Source organism: Serinus canaria, chromosome 2 (genome assembly GCF_022539315.1).
Source record: "Serinus canaria isolate serCan28SL12 chromosome 2, serCan2020, whole genome shotgun sequence".
Classification (NCBI taxonomy): domain Eukaryota; kingdom Metazoa; phylum Chordata; class Aves; order Passeriformes; family Fringillidae; genus Serinus; species Serinus canaria.
The window spans coordinates 114,998,338-115,016,055 of record NC_066315.1 but is presented as its reverse complement, the minus strand read 5'-3'; the positions used below and the strand labels follow the sequence as shown (position 1 = coordinate 115,016,055).

At 47.9% G+C, this 17,718-nt stretch overlaps 1 protein-coding gene across 7 annotated transcripts in view; it reads right to left on the bottom strand.

The window, feature by feature from the left end:
* Nucleotides 1–6,701, bottom strand: part of CHD7 (chromodomain helicase DNA binding protein 7) — a 133,098-nt gene extending 126,397 nt beyond the window's left edge. For 5 of the 7 annotated variants that reach the window (XM_050971143.1, XM_050971148.1, XM_050971150.1 and 2 more), the window contains exons 1-2: nt 5,974–6,413; nt 3,787–3,890 (exon numbers count right to left, since the gene is read on the bottom strand). The gene's annotated coding sequence lies outside the window, so the exon portion shown is untranslated. Of the gene's footprint in view, nt 1–3,786; nt 3,891–5,973; nt 6,414–6,685 lie in introns of those variants that run through there. The other 2 variants (XM_050971144.1, XM_050971145.1) reach the window with 2 other exon arrangements.
* Between the last annotated feature and the right edge of the window lie 11,017 nt (nt 6,702–17,718).

Sequence of the window (17,718 nt, the reverse complement as noted above, 5' to 3'; positions counted from 1 at the left end):
AGCTCAGCTGAACAGCTTAAAAAGTGGCTCAAGGACATTAAAATAAAGTGCTTGCAAAACTATCCAGCACTGGACTTGCCATATGTCAGCTACTCCCAGGCAGGTAAGTTGCTGCATTGCTCTCCCCAAACACAAGTTCATATTTAAATGAAACCTGAACAGAATAACCTCTAGGATCAGGACCATTTAAGTGAAATTTTATTTTCCCCTCACAACCACTAGGAAGAGGGCAGACATTTTGGCTGCAATGACTTTTTCCAGACAATTGATTCCCAAAGTTATTTATTCCCCACCCTCAAGGCCCTCTCGTCACAGCAATTGTCTATGTCAGAGGAAGGTTGGACTCAGCTCCCATGAAAGCCAAGCAAAACCACACCCAAAATAGCTATATAGGTCACTACAGAGCAAAGCAAGCCCTACATCATGCCAGCAAGGGCTTCTGGTTAGTTCCCACATGCCAATAAGTTTTCAAAGTCATGTGTTACAATGCTCTACTAAAACAGTAGCTTACATGGTAACTAGCACTCTTTTACTGAATCCTAACTTTTAAAAGAAAATGCTTAAATTAAGTTGTACCCCTCCCTTTCTTTTTTTTAAGGAGAATGCATTTAGCATAAGGGCAGCAAAAGAACCAGAGTGCTTAGAAGCAGCTACAGAACAGCATGCAGAGAAGAACCCAAGTGGCAGTACAAAGATCCTTGGTCTTGGCTTGGTTTCTTCTAGGTGCATATTTACATCTCAGAAAAGTCACAATGTTGGAAGCTAAGGGCTAATCAGCTTTTATATACTTAAGAATACCCTTAAGAGCTTTGTTGTCATATTTGGGCTCTTGGAATATGTCCTTTAGGTCATAACCTCCTTTTTATTTTCTGCATCGTACCTTCCAACCTCATTTTCCAAGACAAATTTTAGTGCACAACTACATGGCATTTCTATGACTGCTGATCTTGGCTAAGATGAGAATCACTGAAAGTTAGTCAGATTGTGCAGGCAGAAAGAAATCAGGTGGAAATCTTCCATCAGGTTTCAGTATCTCATCAGCACCCTAATAAAAACATGGGATGTTTCTGCATATTGTACCTCACTCCTTTCTCTGAAAGAGTTTTAAAAATTACATCACAGTTGGAGTTTCCCTTTGCCTTTTTATCACTGCTGCAATACAGACAGTATTTTAAACTTTCTTGCATTAAAATCCAGTAGTATTTGTGCTAACAAGCTATTCATGGAAATAGAAATGATGAGAAACGGCGGAGTTAATGTCTGTCTTAATGATGGAGCTAAATTAATACAGTAACTTTTCTGTTGGAAAAGTGAAGGCAAAAGCCTCACCTACACATAAAAGAGTCATTTGTCAGAAAGACAGTTTAATTATTTACTAAAATTTGCAGTTTTCTCTTGTATACAGGGAACATTAAAGTAACATAAAAGTATCACCCGTGTTACTTATGGGCATCAGTTAACCAGCTCATAAATCTGAGCAGTTAGTGATTTGCTCACAGCAGACAAATACATAAGGGTTTGGAAGTGAGGATTTAAGGGAACTGGGGGAAGGAAGACCTTCAGACACACACACCACTTGTCTCACAGTTGCCTGTACCCTTGGTAGCCACACACATTTCTTTGAATTACACCAGATTCACAAGAGCAAATACCGACCAGCACATTCTAAAGGCTTTCCATCTGAAACTTAATGTAAAAATGAATGGGAAATAAGGGTTGGAGGTAAGGCACAGGATTCAAGGAGACATCTGCATTATTTTCCACCCTCCTTCTTTCTGGTTACTTTCTTCCACCTCTTCCCACCTTAGCAAGCTCTACCTATCACACCATAGGCTACAAACAAAACCAAACCCCAAACAGCCAGCTGCTACAGGATGCCTTGGCCATGGCAAAATGCAGCCTCACCACCACACTTCAGCAGCTCTGAGAAAACCTGAGAAGCCTCTATTACTCAGATCTTTCCAGCCTGACAGAAAATCATGTCTGGGTTGCCTTGGTTTAGGTTTTGCTGTATCCTCACACTGCAGGTTCTCCTGCCCACAGAGCCGCCGTCCATTGGCACAGACCTGGCACGGAGCCTCCCCGTGTGCCTGGGCAGGACAGGCCCACTGAGCACGACACCCACCCATCCCAAGCCCAGACTGAGCAGCACTTCCTTCTTCAGTACCTGCTTGCAGCTCTGCCATCAGCCTGACCGACCTGGACTCACCAACATCTTTTAAGTTTTACATCTTATAAAAGTCCTAATATTATTTGAGTGTTAATGGGAAATACTGTGAACATTCATCAGAAGCTTTTCAGTTCAAAACAGTAAATAACTCACATGGGAAAGAAACTACGCTCAGCTTAACTGACCCCTCTACATGGACAGGGAAACCTTTACAGTGCTCCTTTGACACAAATCTTCAGGCTTCTGCATTAACCAAACGCAAAAGGAACTGGTCACAACTGAAATCACCCATCACTGCACAGAGTTTTGATTGCAACAGAAAGTGTTCCACTAAACCTCATTTTTACTGACATTGTAACAGTGAAAAATCCCTAGAAATGTTTATTTTCCTAAAAGAACTGTGTGATCCTTGCCTGTGATTGAAACTTTCCTTCATTACTGAAGAAGCAATAAAATAATTTTGGGTTGCAAATATGAGGCTTTTTCCCCTGTTTAAATAACCTAAGCATGATTTACAAGCAATAACAGAAATGTCATCACATTGTTAAATATTTAGTAAGACATTTGGTCAAATATGATTATCCAATTAGTATCAGTGAATTAGTAATTCAGTTACACTTGCAATAACAAGCATTTAATGCTGTTCTAAGAGCCTGTGCAATGGCTTTAATAATGATCTTTATAAAGTTTATAAAACAGCTCAAAAGAGACTGAAAATAAGCAGGTTAACAGAAATACAGGACAAGATGCGTGAATCTGTGGCATTCACTAATACTTTAGTAGGGGAAATTTTGTTTTGTGAAACTGTTTCAAACTTCACATTACGTCTAAGACCAAAAATAATTACTTTTTTCTAAGCAGCTGTGGTTTTAACCTAGAGGAAAATAGTACACTATCATAAGGATCTCTGCAAAACCCTGAGCACATTTACAACACCAAACAAGAAGAAACAAGTCATACTCCCCACTTTTGGTAGCTGGAGATAGGAAAATATACAGAATGTAATTGTTCTGATCACCTGTTACAAACCTCAGAAAGAAATGGTTAATTTTCCCCCAGACTGCATCTTACTTTAGAAGCGATTACTAGAATTTTTCTGCTGGTGTTATAAACGCAGACCTCTTCAAAGGAGCTCTCTCTAACTGTCACCTCACCGTTGAGTTTGTAAGCAACCTGGACATCTAAAATATGATCTATGCTGAGCAATGTGCGTTTTTTATTATTATTTTTATTTTGTTAATAAGAAAAAAAAAGTGTTGGAAACTTTCACGGTGGAAACTAGAGAGCTTGGAAGTTCCTCTCTTAGCAGCGCCCAGCAATGGAGAGTAAAGTGTTCTGCATACGTGCCCCAAGCATCCAGCTACATTTAGCTTTCAGCCTTTTTATTATCATTGTCAATGAATGGGCCCCAGTCAAATTAAAGCTGCCATTTTAGGTTAAAGACTGGAGAGCCTCTGTTGTGCAACAGCGAGACAAAAACACTCCAAGCGACAGATGCAGCACTCTCATTGGAAAATGATAGATTTCAACTTTTATAAAAAAAAAAAAAAAAAAAAGAAGGAAGAAGAATAATTACGGATCATGCTTTTTAATATGAATTATATATTGATACTCACACATTACCGCAAACTAACGGGATTTATAATTGGGAAAAATCAGCTACCCATGCTGCTAAGGTCATAGTCATTAAGATTTTTTTGCCGTCGTTAGAATGGACGATCTGTGAGGAAATGAACAGAAACATTTTTTGTTCAACTTGCTTGTTTGTACCTCCGCAAGTCCCGTATAACACGAGAAAAGAAAAAAAGGAAAAGGGGAAAAAAAAAAAAAAAAGGCTAACACATTCTCCCGAAAGCCATCTTCCAGGATAAACACTGCCCGCGATCTGCTTTGATGAAAGTAAAAATCGAGACGAACATCGACACAGAAACAAACTTATCCCACCGAGGTTATTCTGATATTCCCCAAGCCAAACATCCGCGGAAGCCCAAGTGGCACGGGAAATTAAAAAAAAAAAAAAAAAAAAATTAAAAAAAAAAATAAAAGGCTTCCCGCGAATGAAAAAAATCGCCCTTTTCTGTAGTGGGGAGGCACGCTCGGCCCCTTCCCAAACGAAAACAAAGGCAGAAAGTGGGTAAGTGCGGGAGAGTTGCGCGGCGCCGCGCGGCCCCGCAGCGGACAGGGAGCTCCCGGGCATCCATCGCTACTTTCCTTTTGTCCATTGTCTGTTTAAAAAACAACTACTTTAAACCCGGGCGTGAGCGGGCTGTCGGGGGGAGCCGGGGAAACCGGCTCCATTTCCAGCCCGTGCCCACAGCCACCCCCTTCCCCAGCACCCCGACCCGCCCCCCAGGACACCCACCCGCGAAGACCGGCCCGGCAGCGCGGGGCGCGCCCGGAGGGGCTCCCCCGGCGTGGGAGCGCGTCCCCTGATTTAGCGCTACCGGGATAAATGAAGGCAACGTAATGATGGCTGCTCATTGCCTGCAGCGCCTTCTCCCTGAGACTCACTAACAACCCTGCCCCCCTCCCCCCGCCACCGCTCTCTCTCACACACACCCGCGCACACGCACAGGCGCTGCCCGCTCCCCGCCGCCCCGCACGCAGCGCCCGCCGCCGGCCCCGCTCCGCTCCCCACCGCGCCCCGCGGACCAAGCGCGGCCGGGCCCCCCCTCGCTCCGCGCTCTGCCCGCTTTGGCCTCAAACCACCTTTTTCCGCTCACCCTCAAAATGGCCCGGAACGGGGTGGGGGGAAGCGCGACGAGGGGAGCGCCCCGGCCCCGACCCCATGTGCGCGGCGGTGGCGGCAGCGCCTCCCGCCCGCCCCGGCTCCGCGCCGGCGGAGCGAAGGTACTCGGCGGGGTGAAACCCCTATTATGCGGCGTCCGCCGGCACCGCTCCGGCTGCCTCGGGTAGCGTTCTCCCTTCCCTTCCCGTCCCCTCCCTCTTTCCCCCGCTCCCCTTTCTTCTCCGGCCGCCGGGGAGCGCCGGCCACCCCCTGCCCCCTCCCGGTGCCGCCGGGGCAGGACGATCCCCCCGCCGCGCGCACCGGCGGCCGGAGCGGCACCTCGTGCTCCCGCCTCCCTCCTCCTTCTCCTCCCTCCCCGCCCGCCTTCCTGCCGCCCGCCGCCACCCACCGCCCGGCCTCCGCTGGGGGTGCCCCCGCTGCGGCCCGGGCCCCGGCCCCGGCGACCCATGTGCCTGCGCGGAGCGGGGCGGTGCCGGGCCGAGCCGGGCCGGGCCGTGCACGGCAGGGAAGCGCCCTCACTTTGTTAGCGCTTGTTGTGCCGACGCGGCCGCCGGGAGCCGTCAGCGTGGTCAGCGGGGGAAGCGCTCCCGCGGCCATCCCGGCCGGCGCTGGGCCCCGCCGCCCCCGCCGCGCAGTTTCGCTCAACTTTTCCCGGATTTTTAGTCACCCTCCAAACTTGCGGAGAGGAGCGCAGGGGGGAGAAGAAGGGAAGGAGAAGGGGCGCCGGCGCTCTGGCTCCCCGGTGCCCTCCCCTCCCCCGAGGCGAGGCAGGCGGCCGGCCGGCCGCAGCACAACAAAAAGCCATTTACACCCGGGGAAGTGCCCCGCTGAGACACCCCCCCTCAACACACACACCCCCCCCGCCCCGCCTCGCCCGGAGCCGCGGCAGGGCTCAGCATCCCCCACCCCCCCGGACCGCCGCCGGCAGCGAGCACCCCCGCGCCTCTCCGCTCCGCCGGGGACAGAGACCTGCCGCGGGTCCCCTGCTCCATGGCCGGCGCCCGCCCTCCCTCCCTCCCTCCGTCCGCGCCCAGTGAGGTGCGGGGTCACTCACCGGGCCGGTGCGTGGCCGTCGGGGACCGGTGTCCCCCGCTCGCTCCCTCGCTGCCCTCCGCCGAAGGGCCGGGGAGGAGGAGGGGACACGCTCCGGAGTTGGTGCCGTCGGCCGGGGGGGGCGAGGCGGGGTGCGGGTCTCGCACACACACACACGCACACAACACACACGCACGGAGTTGCTCGCTCGCACCGGGGCTGGGCTAAGAGGGGAGGAGGGGGATCCCTGACCGGGGCGGGCAGGCGAAGGAGGGGTGGAAGGGAGGGGAGGGAGAGGAAGGGTCAGCGCGGGTCTCGGGTAGTTTCGGGGTCTCCGCCGGCTCCGCTTCGCTCCTTTGTGTAATTTCACTCGATTCAAGTTTAATCCGATAGTTCCCGAGCGAGCGAGCGCGCCCGCCGGAGCCGAGCCGAGCGCGACACCAGCCAGCCAGGCGGCTGCCGCCCCCTGCGCCCGCCCGCCCCCGCCGCCTCCCTCCTTCCTCCCTCCCTCCGCCGCCACAAGGCGCGCCCCCGACACCGCCCCCTCCCCGGGGGCGAGCGCCGCCGCGCGCCCCGCCCCCGCGACGTCACCGCCCCGCCCGGCATAATTTATGCAACGAGGAGAGAAGGGGGAAAAAGGAAAAAAAAAAAAAAAAAAAAAAAATAGGAGGAGAAAAAAAAAAATAGGAAACCCCCCCCGCGCCCCGGGCGGGGGAAGGGCGGGGGTCACTAACCTGCCTGCGCGCAGCCCGCCAGCGCCCCGCCGGGGCTCCGGCCGCCCGCCGGCCGAGGGTGCGCTGCCGCGGGGCACGGCGGGGCACGGCGTCTTCCGTGCGCTCCCCGCCGCTCCGCTCCGCCCCGCCGCACTGACCGGGCCGAGGGGGGCCCGCTCCGCACTGCACCGCACCGCTCCGCACCTCGGGGTCAGCGCCGCGCCCGCCTGCTCTGGCGCGTCCCGTCCCGGGAAACTCCCGGTGAAGCCCGTGGGGTGTGTTGTGTGTGAGGTGTCACTGTGTCACTGCCGCTCTTCAAACTTCCCAACCGCGGCGGCGAAACGAAACCGAGAGGCGTCCCGAGAGGCTGCCCGGCCCCCCGCTGCCCTCCCGGCCCCGGCCTCTGCCCCCGGACGGGCAGCGGGCACCGCACCCCCGCCCGCCTCTCTCATCCCGGCCACCGAGGCGGGGTGGGGCGGGGCGCGGGTAGGATCGCCCGAGTCCGCGGTTTAGGGTGGACTTTGTCCCGAGCGGGTCGGGCTTTCAAAGGGAAGCGGCCATTAAGCGCTGCCCTCCCGTCCGCTCGCGGCAGCGCCCCCGTCCCGGCGGGGCCGCGCTCCCCCGGCACCGCACCGGCATCGGCACCGGCTCTGCCGCTGCCGAGTTTGTAAGCGGTTCATTCGAATTCGTGATACAAAGCGAAACAAACTCATTCCGTAAGTAAATTAGACAAAACCCACCCAAAAGTGATTACCAGTAGCGCGCTTAGCGGTCCTCTCCGCACTGCTCTGGAAACTAAATAAGCGTCTTAAAAGTATAAAGAGATTAAAGCGTAAACCCAGTGCAAAGATACTCGGCATTACAGGAATTTTCAGCGAGTCATTTGACGAGATAACTTTTTACCATCATTGTTAGTGGCAGGTTGGAGAAGGAAAAACAAAGTCGTGTGGTTCTGAGCAGAGACACCCTCCCCCTCCAGCTCCTGCCGCTCCTTTTAGGGGGCTGTTCACTGCACCCACCCTCGTATCTTTTCCGTGGCAAAGAGAGAAGGCGTCCTGTCCTCACAGGATCTCACACAGCTTTTCCTCTACTAACTAACACACAGTTAGTAAGCTGGGAGCTGGATCAGACAACGTGCATGTCAAAAGCTTCTCCGGTTATCGGCTCCCTCAGTCCAGGTGTCCATGTAGATTCCACGGCCATGAGGGCCACTACAGCTGCAAAAATATTTCAGGCTTCTCCAGAGGAAGTATGACACTCTTCCACATTGTGTCATTCATGTCTGGCCTACTCAGTCTCTCTTGGGCTTAGGGGAAGGCACCTTTCGGGAGAAGGGGAGAAGAGAAGGTTAGCAGTTTGAGAGGCATCACCATTTTCCATGCAGCTGGGCCCGTGCATCACCCAGAAAGGGGCCAGCAGCTGGGGTGGTGTTGCTCTCCCAGGTTTTCAGCTGAAAAATGTAGTGAAAAGCTGATAGCACGTGATGGTGCAGTAGAATACGCTCCCTGTTCTTTGCCAAGGTCTTCCGTGGAGTTAAAAATAGCAAGTGGAAATAGTATTTAAAAACAAAACACTTTGAAGCAGCACATGCCCCAACTGTACCTTCACTAAATTTGCCCAGTTTACCATCGTTCTATTTTTATTTGCATCTCTGTACCCTTTGAAAAAACAAATGACAAGACAACAAACCTACACAGAGGTATTTTCGCAAGTTACTAAATGTGATCAGTTTCAGCCTTCTCTTGCAGTATGTTGACAGACCAAAGAGAAAACAGCTTAGAAACATTTACCCCAAGTCTGTTTTTCTGCGTGCATCATTTAAGTGTGCCCCTAGTCTGACAGCCAAGCACCCTGGTGTAGCGTAAGCCTGCCTGGAACTCCCCTTGCTTTCAAAGATTTAAGTTCTCCAAGATTTAGGGGCGCGAGAAACTCATACTGAGACCAACTGCCAGCAGCCTCAGTGCTCCCTCTAGAACTTGTTTCAGTTTCTTGTTGAGCAGAAATCAGAGCGAGAAGCTATCAAGCATGAAAAGTGTTCAAAGCGTATCGTGGTGCCAGGGTGAGCCAATCAAAGAAATGCTGCACTTCTTTAAAAAAAGAAATATATTAGCATGGCAGAAGCAGTGGGCAGTGGGGGGGGGGGCATGGATAGGTACTTGGTTAAATGTTTGTTCCACGGGAAAAAACCTGCCCTAGTCTTGACTTGTAGAAGGCACAGAACCAGCTCCTCAGGTGCCATAAATCATCCTCAGGCCGTGGCCTGTGGAATCAGCTGGCTTACTGCTCGGGTCATAAAAATGTGCAGGGAGTCTTCCAACGCTTTCCAACATCAGAAGAAACAGAATCTGCAAATAGCACTTTCACAGAAGGGGGAGGATTACAGCCATTCTCTAACTCCTCAATAACAGGAAATAGAGAGTAAGGAAAAGTGCTGCAGTGGTTTCACCTGCTCCAGGGTGGGACACCGTCACGGTGTGGCACAAGTTCATACACAAGCACACTCAGTGGTAGTACCAGACATGGACAAAATACATCACTGTGCAGCTGCTACAGAGGAAAGGTTTTTGAAACCTTAACTTGTGCTTCAGCCAGTCCTCAAAGAGAAAGCTCTAACTCCATGAGTTACCAACGAGGCAGCTTCAGAGGAGAGTGAGGAAACAGCAACACAGCATCTTCATGATTAACCTTATTGGCAACAGCTTATTAAAATACCCAAGAGATGACAGGGATGAAAATTCACTTGTAGCCAGCCACCCAGCCCTTTGTGTTCTGTGGGGAAGAAGTAATCCATCTGATGTAGGCAGCCATTTGGCTCACAGATTAGAAAGAATTTGCATTAATGGCTGAGAATTTCAACAGCAGTTGCAGAACAAGGGTATGTGTACCAACAAAACCCCAGCGAATTGCTACACTTTACCTAACCAGGTAAACTCTCAAGTCTGTGGGGATAGTTTGTACCAAGCTGAGCAAGTCACTGTGTATGACAGGCATAGCTGTGCAGAGATAAGTTAATGTACTCTGTAAGAAGTATAGCACTGAGATTACTGGGCAGCATTTAAACCTGTTTTAAAATATCAGAATTACAAAATGCAAATGATTTAGCATCACATGAAAATACAAAGGCAGGTTACTTATTCAGTAGACTTTGAAGAACCAGCATCTGTTTTAACAGCCATGTACAGCAAAATGTGATCTTAAGATCTAGACACTGTCACTTCTTCAGGTAGCAGATGACACCTCACAAAGTTCTGAGTCCCCAGACAGGCTGTGCACAGGGAGGCCTTCAGGCTACAAGGGCCAAGCAGTCTGTGCCTCATTCCTGACAACCCAGTCCAGGTATTGAGCTTGTTTGAGAGCTGCTGAGGGCTGTGCACAGGGCTCAGAGCAGCCCACCCTGCTGGAGAACAGCTCTGTTAAGCCCATCTGGTTCCTCACCTGCTCAGCACTGGGAAGGTCCAAGCCATGCATCAGTTCCGACAGAAAGTACTTGTGCTGCTGCCATGCCCTCCAGGTGGCTTCCTCTAGAAAGCTTTTTTGCTTTGGTGAGAGAAGTTGCAGCTCCCGAGGAAATTCTGTACAGATGTACCCAAAACTCAAAAACTTCTCCTCTCACAGGCTTGCTTTTACTTTTATTCATGCAAGGAGAGATGTGAAACCATACAGTGAGCCCAAGCTTGTGCTTGGAGTAACTGCCTTCTGAGCACTTCAGGCTCAGTGTTCAGGATGCCATTTCAGAGCCTCAGACCAGTAAAGGCACTGTGTTTTGTCCCATGGTTGCTGGGAAGTGGCTCCAGCGTCACACAGCCGTGACACACACATTTTATTAATCTTTGAACACTGTTTCAGTCAAATGAAGTGAAAAGAGTCAAATGGTTTCTTTTTCTTTCACAAGTGAAAGTTTTACTCGAAGTTTCTTAAAATTTACAGAGCAGTGGAAGCACACAAGACAGAATGTGTAGTGGCCAACAGAGCACAGGTGATAGCAATATGCCATAAGCTGAAGGAAAACAATATTTTTTCAGAAGAAATTGTTCACTAACCCATAGCATGCTGAAATACCAAGAGCACATGGATTTTGGTAAGTACCAGGAAGCAACAGACTCGTATCAGAAAGAACAACTTTAACGACTTCAGCTGAAGAGCTAAAAGTGCTGGAAACATAAATGCTACAAGGAGCCACCCTGTGGCACCAGCAAGCTAAGGGAACAGAGGGCAAGCCAGGGTAGACACTTGTGTGGGTTGGTCGGGTTTTTTATTTGGAACTCAAGCCAGCCATAGTGACAAAAGCTGGAACTGGCCCAAACAGCCATTTCTGTGGCAGGGAACTCTTTAACTGAGCAACTGAACCAGAAAAGCAGAGGGGCAGAGAGCTCCAGCAGCTCTTGCCCACATGCCACTCACCTGTCAGGCCTCTCAGGGGCTGAGATCTCTGAGGCGCACCAGCATTCCCTGATGCCTCATCCTTGGGAATCCAGCAACAAGAGGGAAATACTACTCCCAAACTTTATTCTTTTATGTGGAAGTGTTCTGATACAGCAGTATCTCTCACATAACAACATGCAGCTCTCTCGGGCTAATTTAAGGGCATAACCAAAGACTTTTAGGGGGGCATAGGTGAAAAGGCTGTCTGACACAGCATGCTGTGACATGTCACTGTGGGTCTTGTGGGTGCACACACAGCTGTGGGCAGCTGTCCCCAGCCTGTCTGCACTGTCCCACTCAGTGTCTCTCAAAGGCTGCCCGGGTACTGCCACTTACCTATGATGATCTGGACAGCTGGAAGGCAGCACCCAGCCAAGTGCCAGCAGCACAGAGGTGACAAACAACTCACTGTCCCTCCCAAAGAGACTCATCCCTTAGTGTGCTGGTGTATGAGGCTGGATCACCTTGCTTTCAGTCTAAATTCTGATTTAACAAGCCAGTGCATGACTGCTCATCTCAGGCTCTTGGTTCCCACCACTACTGGAGACAAGACCAGGCCACCTCTTTAATCAGGAGCAATAGTGAGTTCTTATAAAAACGGAGCAATGGCACAGAACTGACTTACTCCATATCATCCCTGCTGGTGAGGACGTTTGCTCTTGGTCCGTGACATGAACTGGCAGCTTCACGGTCGGTTTTGTTTTCACCGTGCAGGAGCAGCGTTAAGGACTCCCATTTCCATCCTTGACGGCTCAGCAGAACGTGCCTCTTCCTATAGGGAGAGCCTCAGCTATCGCAGCACTGGCAATTCCTGACCTTTGTCCTTAATAAATGGAAGGCATCATATCTAAGAATGAAGTCACACCCCCGCCAAAAGTATCAGCTGAAATAAAAACACTGCAACTCCTCTGCTTAGCAACACGGGCTGCCACCAACATCACTTCCTCCTGAAACACAAAGTTCAGTGCGCGGGCTCCACCCTGACTCAGAGCCGCCCGTAAAATTGGATCTGACTCGCTGAGAGGTCACGTCTCCTCGCTGTGAACAGGACTTTCCACAGCAGCAGCATTTCACTGGAACTTCCCAACACACAGGCACGGAGAGACGGAGGGAGGGAGGGAGGAAACGCTGCCGCAGTCACAGAGTTCACCTGCCGAGGAGGCAAGGCACTGACTTTCACATTTCCATTTGTCTGTCCTGCCAGACAGATTTTTCAGAGCAGGTACTGAATAACTTGTTCCTTCTGTGGACTGGGGAGCAAGAGGGATTTCTCACCATTATTTCCTGGGTTTGCATATGCAAGGAGCACCTAGGTGTGACATCCTCGGATGTAACTATGGATGTTGTCATTGCTTGTTTTGAAATGGGAAGCAATGTAAAACCAATGGCCAAACACACACAATATCCTTGAAAAATATTTACAAACTATCCTTGCAAAATGCTTATAAACTAGTTTTTCCTACTTATGCTCCTTTAGAAAAAGATGCACTTAAAAATGTTCCATTTTATAACTTTTAAAAAACTTTTTTCTATAACCATGTGTTTGTTTTCCTAAATACTTCATAAAACTGCAAGTCCACAACAATTAAAAAAATTCATTTACTTATGTAGTTAAATGTGGTTTCTTGTAAGTTAAATGTGGGTTCTTTCTGATTCTTCTTCTATTCTGAAAGAGGATCAACTAATAGGATGATACTGTTTTCTCATTAAACTCAGGTCCACTCCCCTCCCCACTTGGTAAACTTATTGGAAGGGGGCTGAGAGGGATCTGAAGAGACCATCTGGTCCCCCCAGGCTGCACAAAGATAGGATAAAGTAGCTCCAGACAATCCCCAACAGATGTTTGTCTAACCTGTTCTTAGAAACCCTCTGCAGAGCAGAGACCCGAACTTCCTAGGTAGCCTGTTCTGGTATTTCACCAGCATGCAAAAACAAATGATCAAACCTCTCCTAACCTTTTACACATTGGAAAATTTATCTGATTCCCTCTAAAAGTTTTTTTAAGGCTCAATATCCTTCCTTCTTTCACCACTTCCTTTTGTATTCTACATCTCTTATTAGCTTTCTCTCCTTGTGCTGTACTTTATTTTTCAGCACCATGAAACCAAGGACATTGTGGCAGTTGGGAATTTACTGGCGCTCAGTGGAGTCATCTTTACATTGTTCTTGATGACTTACATATGCCACCTATTGATAAATCCTAAGAGAGCATTTTGCAGGAGCGCTGCATCATCCACTGCGATCTTGTTAGCGATGCTCTACAAACTCCCTATAACCATGACTTCTCCCTACTCTGACTTCCCCATGAAACTGATGATTTATTTTTCCTATATGAAGTTCATTTTGATTTCTGTACTGATCATCTACCGTGGTCACTGTCCTCCCAGCGTGGTGCAATTGAGACATTTCACAAACATACTCTGCATTACACCAGTTCAGTTTGTTCTTTGTCTCTTTGTACCCTGGCTTTATCGTGGGACTGCGCTGGTGCCTTACAGCAGAGTAATTTGTGACATTTCGCTTGTCTCTTTCCTTCTCTGTCTTGTCCTTTCTCTCTCTAGAATGGCATGCATGGAAAATTTGGTTTCAGAAGGATATAGGGACATAAATAAAGTCACTGTATGTTTATATAAGGAAAAATGTATAATAAATTTCTCCTTCTGCTATTTCAGACCCAGCTCTGAGAAATCAGTCTCATACATGGTGAAGCTGATAAAACACTCTCATACATAGTTAAGTATAAAGCTTATGGAAATGTTTTTCTGTTACAGAGCAGCAAAGGTACCAGCTGTGGTCTTCATTTCACTGACACAAAACAGTTTAAGGGACGAAAATTTAAATAGGAATCAATACTCAGTTATGGAAACAGCACAATTTGGAGGAAAAGGAGAATGCGCTCACACTTATTATTAATTGTTATGGGTATAGGGACATTTTAAAAGTGTGAGATATATTCATCAAGTGTGTAAGGACTAAAACTTGCTTGTACATGTCAGAAGAGACCTCTAAGAACCATCTGGTCCAACCACCCTGCAATGTCCAGGGACATCTTCAATTCAATCATGTTGCTCAGTGCCCAATGCAACCTGACCTTGAATGTTTCCAGGGTTGGGACATCAACCACCTCTGGGCAACCTGTGCCAGTACTTCACCACCTTCATTGTAAATAGAACCTTCTAATCAGTGAAGTATTTAATAGAATGCACCATTAATTGAACCTTTTAAGAAAAGGTACTCTGGCATTACCAACTCACAAGTAAAGGAGTACCTCACTTCACAGAAGACACATAAGTTCTGATTCCATGAGGTGCTGCATACTCGTCACTCATGCTGACATGATTTGAAAGCAGAGGTGTTCTCTGATGAGCCAAACATGAAGAAATAAAGCTGGAGCTACAAGTCAGTGTTTAAAGCACCATTCTGCATGTTTTCTGTTTCTATTTTGCATAAATATCTAAAATTTCCTTTATCCTTTAAGAAGAACACCTTGGATTTTCAGCACTGAGGGAACTCCCCTGAAAGCTGCCTAGAAACTCACCTCTCCTGTGCCCAGGTTTGTTTATACTTTGGGTATGACAAGCAACTTTCACAACCATTGTATTTGCTGGTACACTCTGGTGAACAGAACAGAACCTTGTTTCAGTTAAGGCAGGAAGATCTTGTGTCTTCATCCGGTGGTGGCCGAGAAGGGAGGGGATTTGAGGCACATCTGTAACGCCACAGGTCCCACTCCAGAGGCTGCCCACTTTGGCAGTGCTGCACAGAACAGCACAGCTCAGCAGCAACGAACCAATTGTTTTCTCTCTTAAAAAACACAAGTCAGAACACGCCGAATATTCCGCACTGAGCGCACAGATTGTATCACGGCTTCCAAGGCAGCAGGTTTTACCTGGAGCTTGTCTATAACTTAATAGAAAAGCTGTAAACTAGTTGCTAAAAGGTAAAGATAACAGATGCAGTGCTGGCATGAACATTCATCTTTGGTGCAGCAGGTTACTAACATGACTTTTGAGTCAGAACACAGCTCATGCTCTCAGGCTTTTTTATTAAATAAGTAACATACCACACAGCATGTCCACCTTGCAATCTGTTGGGAAATAGGAAACGTTGACATGGTAGCTAAAAAATCCCAAATGTGATGGCAGTTATGTTGATGCCAACTTCTTGGAAACCAAGTTTCATGATGCATAAAAGCTGCTTTCTTTCTTCAGAGGTAGGCTTGGGTTTTTGAGTTGTATTTGCTGTTGTACATCCACCAGAAGTTGACACAGTACATTGTATACCACAAAACTCCCCAGAACATTAACAAATCAATGTAGTGAAGGCAGACTCCCTTAATATCTCAGTCAAGGGAGTACACCTTTCTTAGTTTTGTACATTAGTCTGAATGGCAGGCAGTTCTCAGGGCTTGGATGAAAGGGAATTGCAGCAGGATGAAGGGAGGAGCAGGAAAAGGCCCACTTCCACCTGGAGTTGCTTTTTATAAGCCTCCCTGCTACTAAACAGGCAATCCCAGTGCTTACAATGATTGTCCCATGGGAACCTTGATGACAAAGGCCCAAATACACAGTTTATTTTTGATACAGAAAAAATCCAAAAGCAGAGCCTTCAGAGAAATAAGGAGAGGGATCATTAGTTCAATATGCTGGAAAGACCTTTCTTTGTCACTACCCTCCACAGAGATTTAAGGCTAGCAAGACACAGATTCCCAAATAGAAGGAGCAACAGCAGTTATTGTAATAAAAGGATCAGTGTACCCAGGCCTTGGATTTTTTCAAGCAGAAAATATTATTAGAAGTTCTCCAGCGCCAAAGACAGCAGCACATGGAACACTCTGCTGTCTTGGGTCCTCTGTGCATGTTTATACAAAAGCACAACGGTATTGTAAGGGTTATCATCAAAGCCAGTAAGTCCTTCAACCCTCCTACCAATCCCTAGAAACAATCCTCTGAAAAACAGAGATACCACCACACATGCACACACACAACTGAAAAAAAATTATAGGCAATGCATGTTTTTAAACCCTCTCTGTTCTTTCCCCTGGTCTAAATGCCATAAAATCCCAGTAGCTTAAACTGCTCTGAGAATTTTAAACCTATCATTCGCCACAAATCGTAAGTTTCACTACACATTTTTCACCCCCTTTAAAAATGAAAACCCAGATCCAGCTTTCAGCAGAAGTGAGACTATTGCTTCACCATGATTAGATATAAGCAAGGGGAAACAAACCAGGCAGTGCTGGGGCCTAACGCTGTCAGCATTCGTTCTGAACGCAGCGCTTTGCTGGGCACCTCTCAGCTCCAGCACACATGGTAGTTTTTGCAAGATCATGGCCTTGTTTTAGTATAACACAATCAAGATAATTTTTACAAGGTCAGAAAGTTGGAATAAGAGGAAACAAAATCCAGGCCAGTTGTGTCTGGAATCAATTAGGCTTATGTGCTTTTCAGATGCTGCTTGTCTTTCTATTAAATAGTATTTCAATGTATACTTTCTATTAGTATGTACATAAAAGCATGCATCGCATAAAATGTGTTTCTCCATTTATTTAAACCCACCTAAACTAGGGATGTCAAAAAAGGAAGAGGTTTTCTTCTGTGAGTGTTGAAATTGTTCTTTTGGCACTTACAGTTTAGTTATCTACCTCCTCAATGACAAACTGCTCAGAAGGGCCAAATGTCCAGGCGTGTCTGTGGTGTACTCTTACCTGTCCAAAGAGCAAATTAAAGCTGAAGCATTCAGTGAGGTGAATACCAGCTATGTCTGCTGTCAACATTTAAGCATTTTGTTGAGTTATAAGATTTAGAGGGAAAAAACCCCAAATTGTTTTGCCTTTGCACAATAAAATTTGCTGTCTAATCATCACATTCAGTACTGAATCATGCACACAAGACTTCAGTTAAGGAAAAGCTGACTTTATAAGGAATTTCAATTTTCTCTACATGAAGCCAGTCTAACTTATACTAAAATGAAAGCCAGTTCCTGTACAGAAGGAATGCACAGGGGCACACAATACAGAGAGATTTATGCTGCATTTGCAAGTAAAACAGGTGACAGGAAAAAAATATTGATTTGTTGCTCATATTGTGAAAAAAATTACAGACATAAAAATTCTATTGTCAAACCACTTAAAGATCAAAATATTTACTTTCATTGCTTTTTTTCTCACCTTCATTTTGCCAAGTACAAAAATAAAGTGAAAGAATTTGTTCTTCCTCCACTCCAGTAACTTCTTAACGTAGAAGTTGGAATTATTTTGGATAGCACTATAAATAATAATATGCAGTGAAAGAAGTAAAATCCATTAGCTTTCCTAATCTTTTTCTAAGCAGAACAGTTATGTGCTGTGTTTACAGTTGTTAACCGGGCTCAGAGCCGGCCCGGTACCACAACACGCGGGTCATCACCGCTCCCGCTGGAGCTGCGTCAGAGGAGGGACTCGGGGACGGGCTCCAGGCAGATTCTGCCGGGTCAGAGAGACGCGACAGGCCGGGTTGCCCTTGGAGTGACACAGAAACCCATTGCCTGGTCGCGGGGAATGATTTTCCTCATGCAGTCACCCCTCCCACGCTTCCGTGCAGTCGCACAATGGTGCGGCTCCACAAGCGGGCAGCGAGGGGAGGACGCGGCCG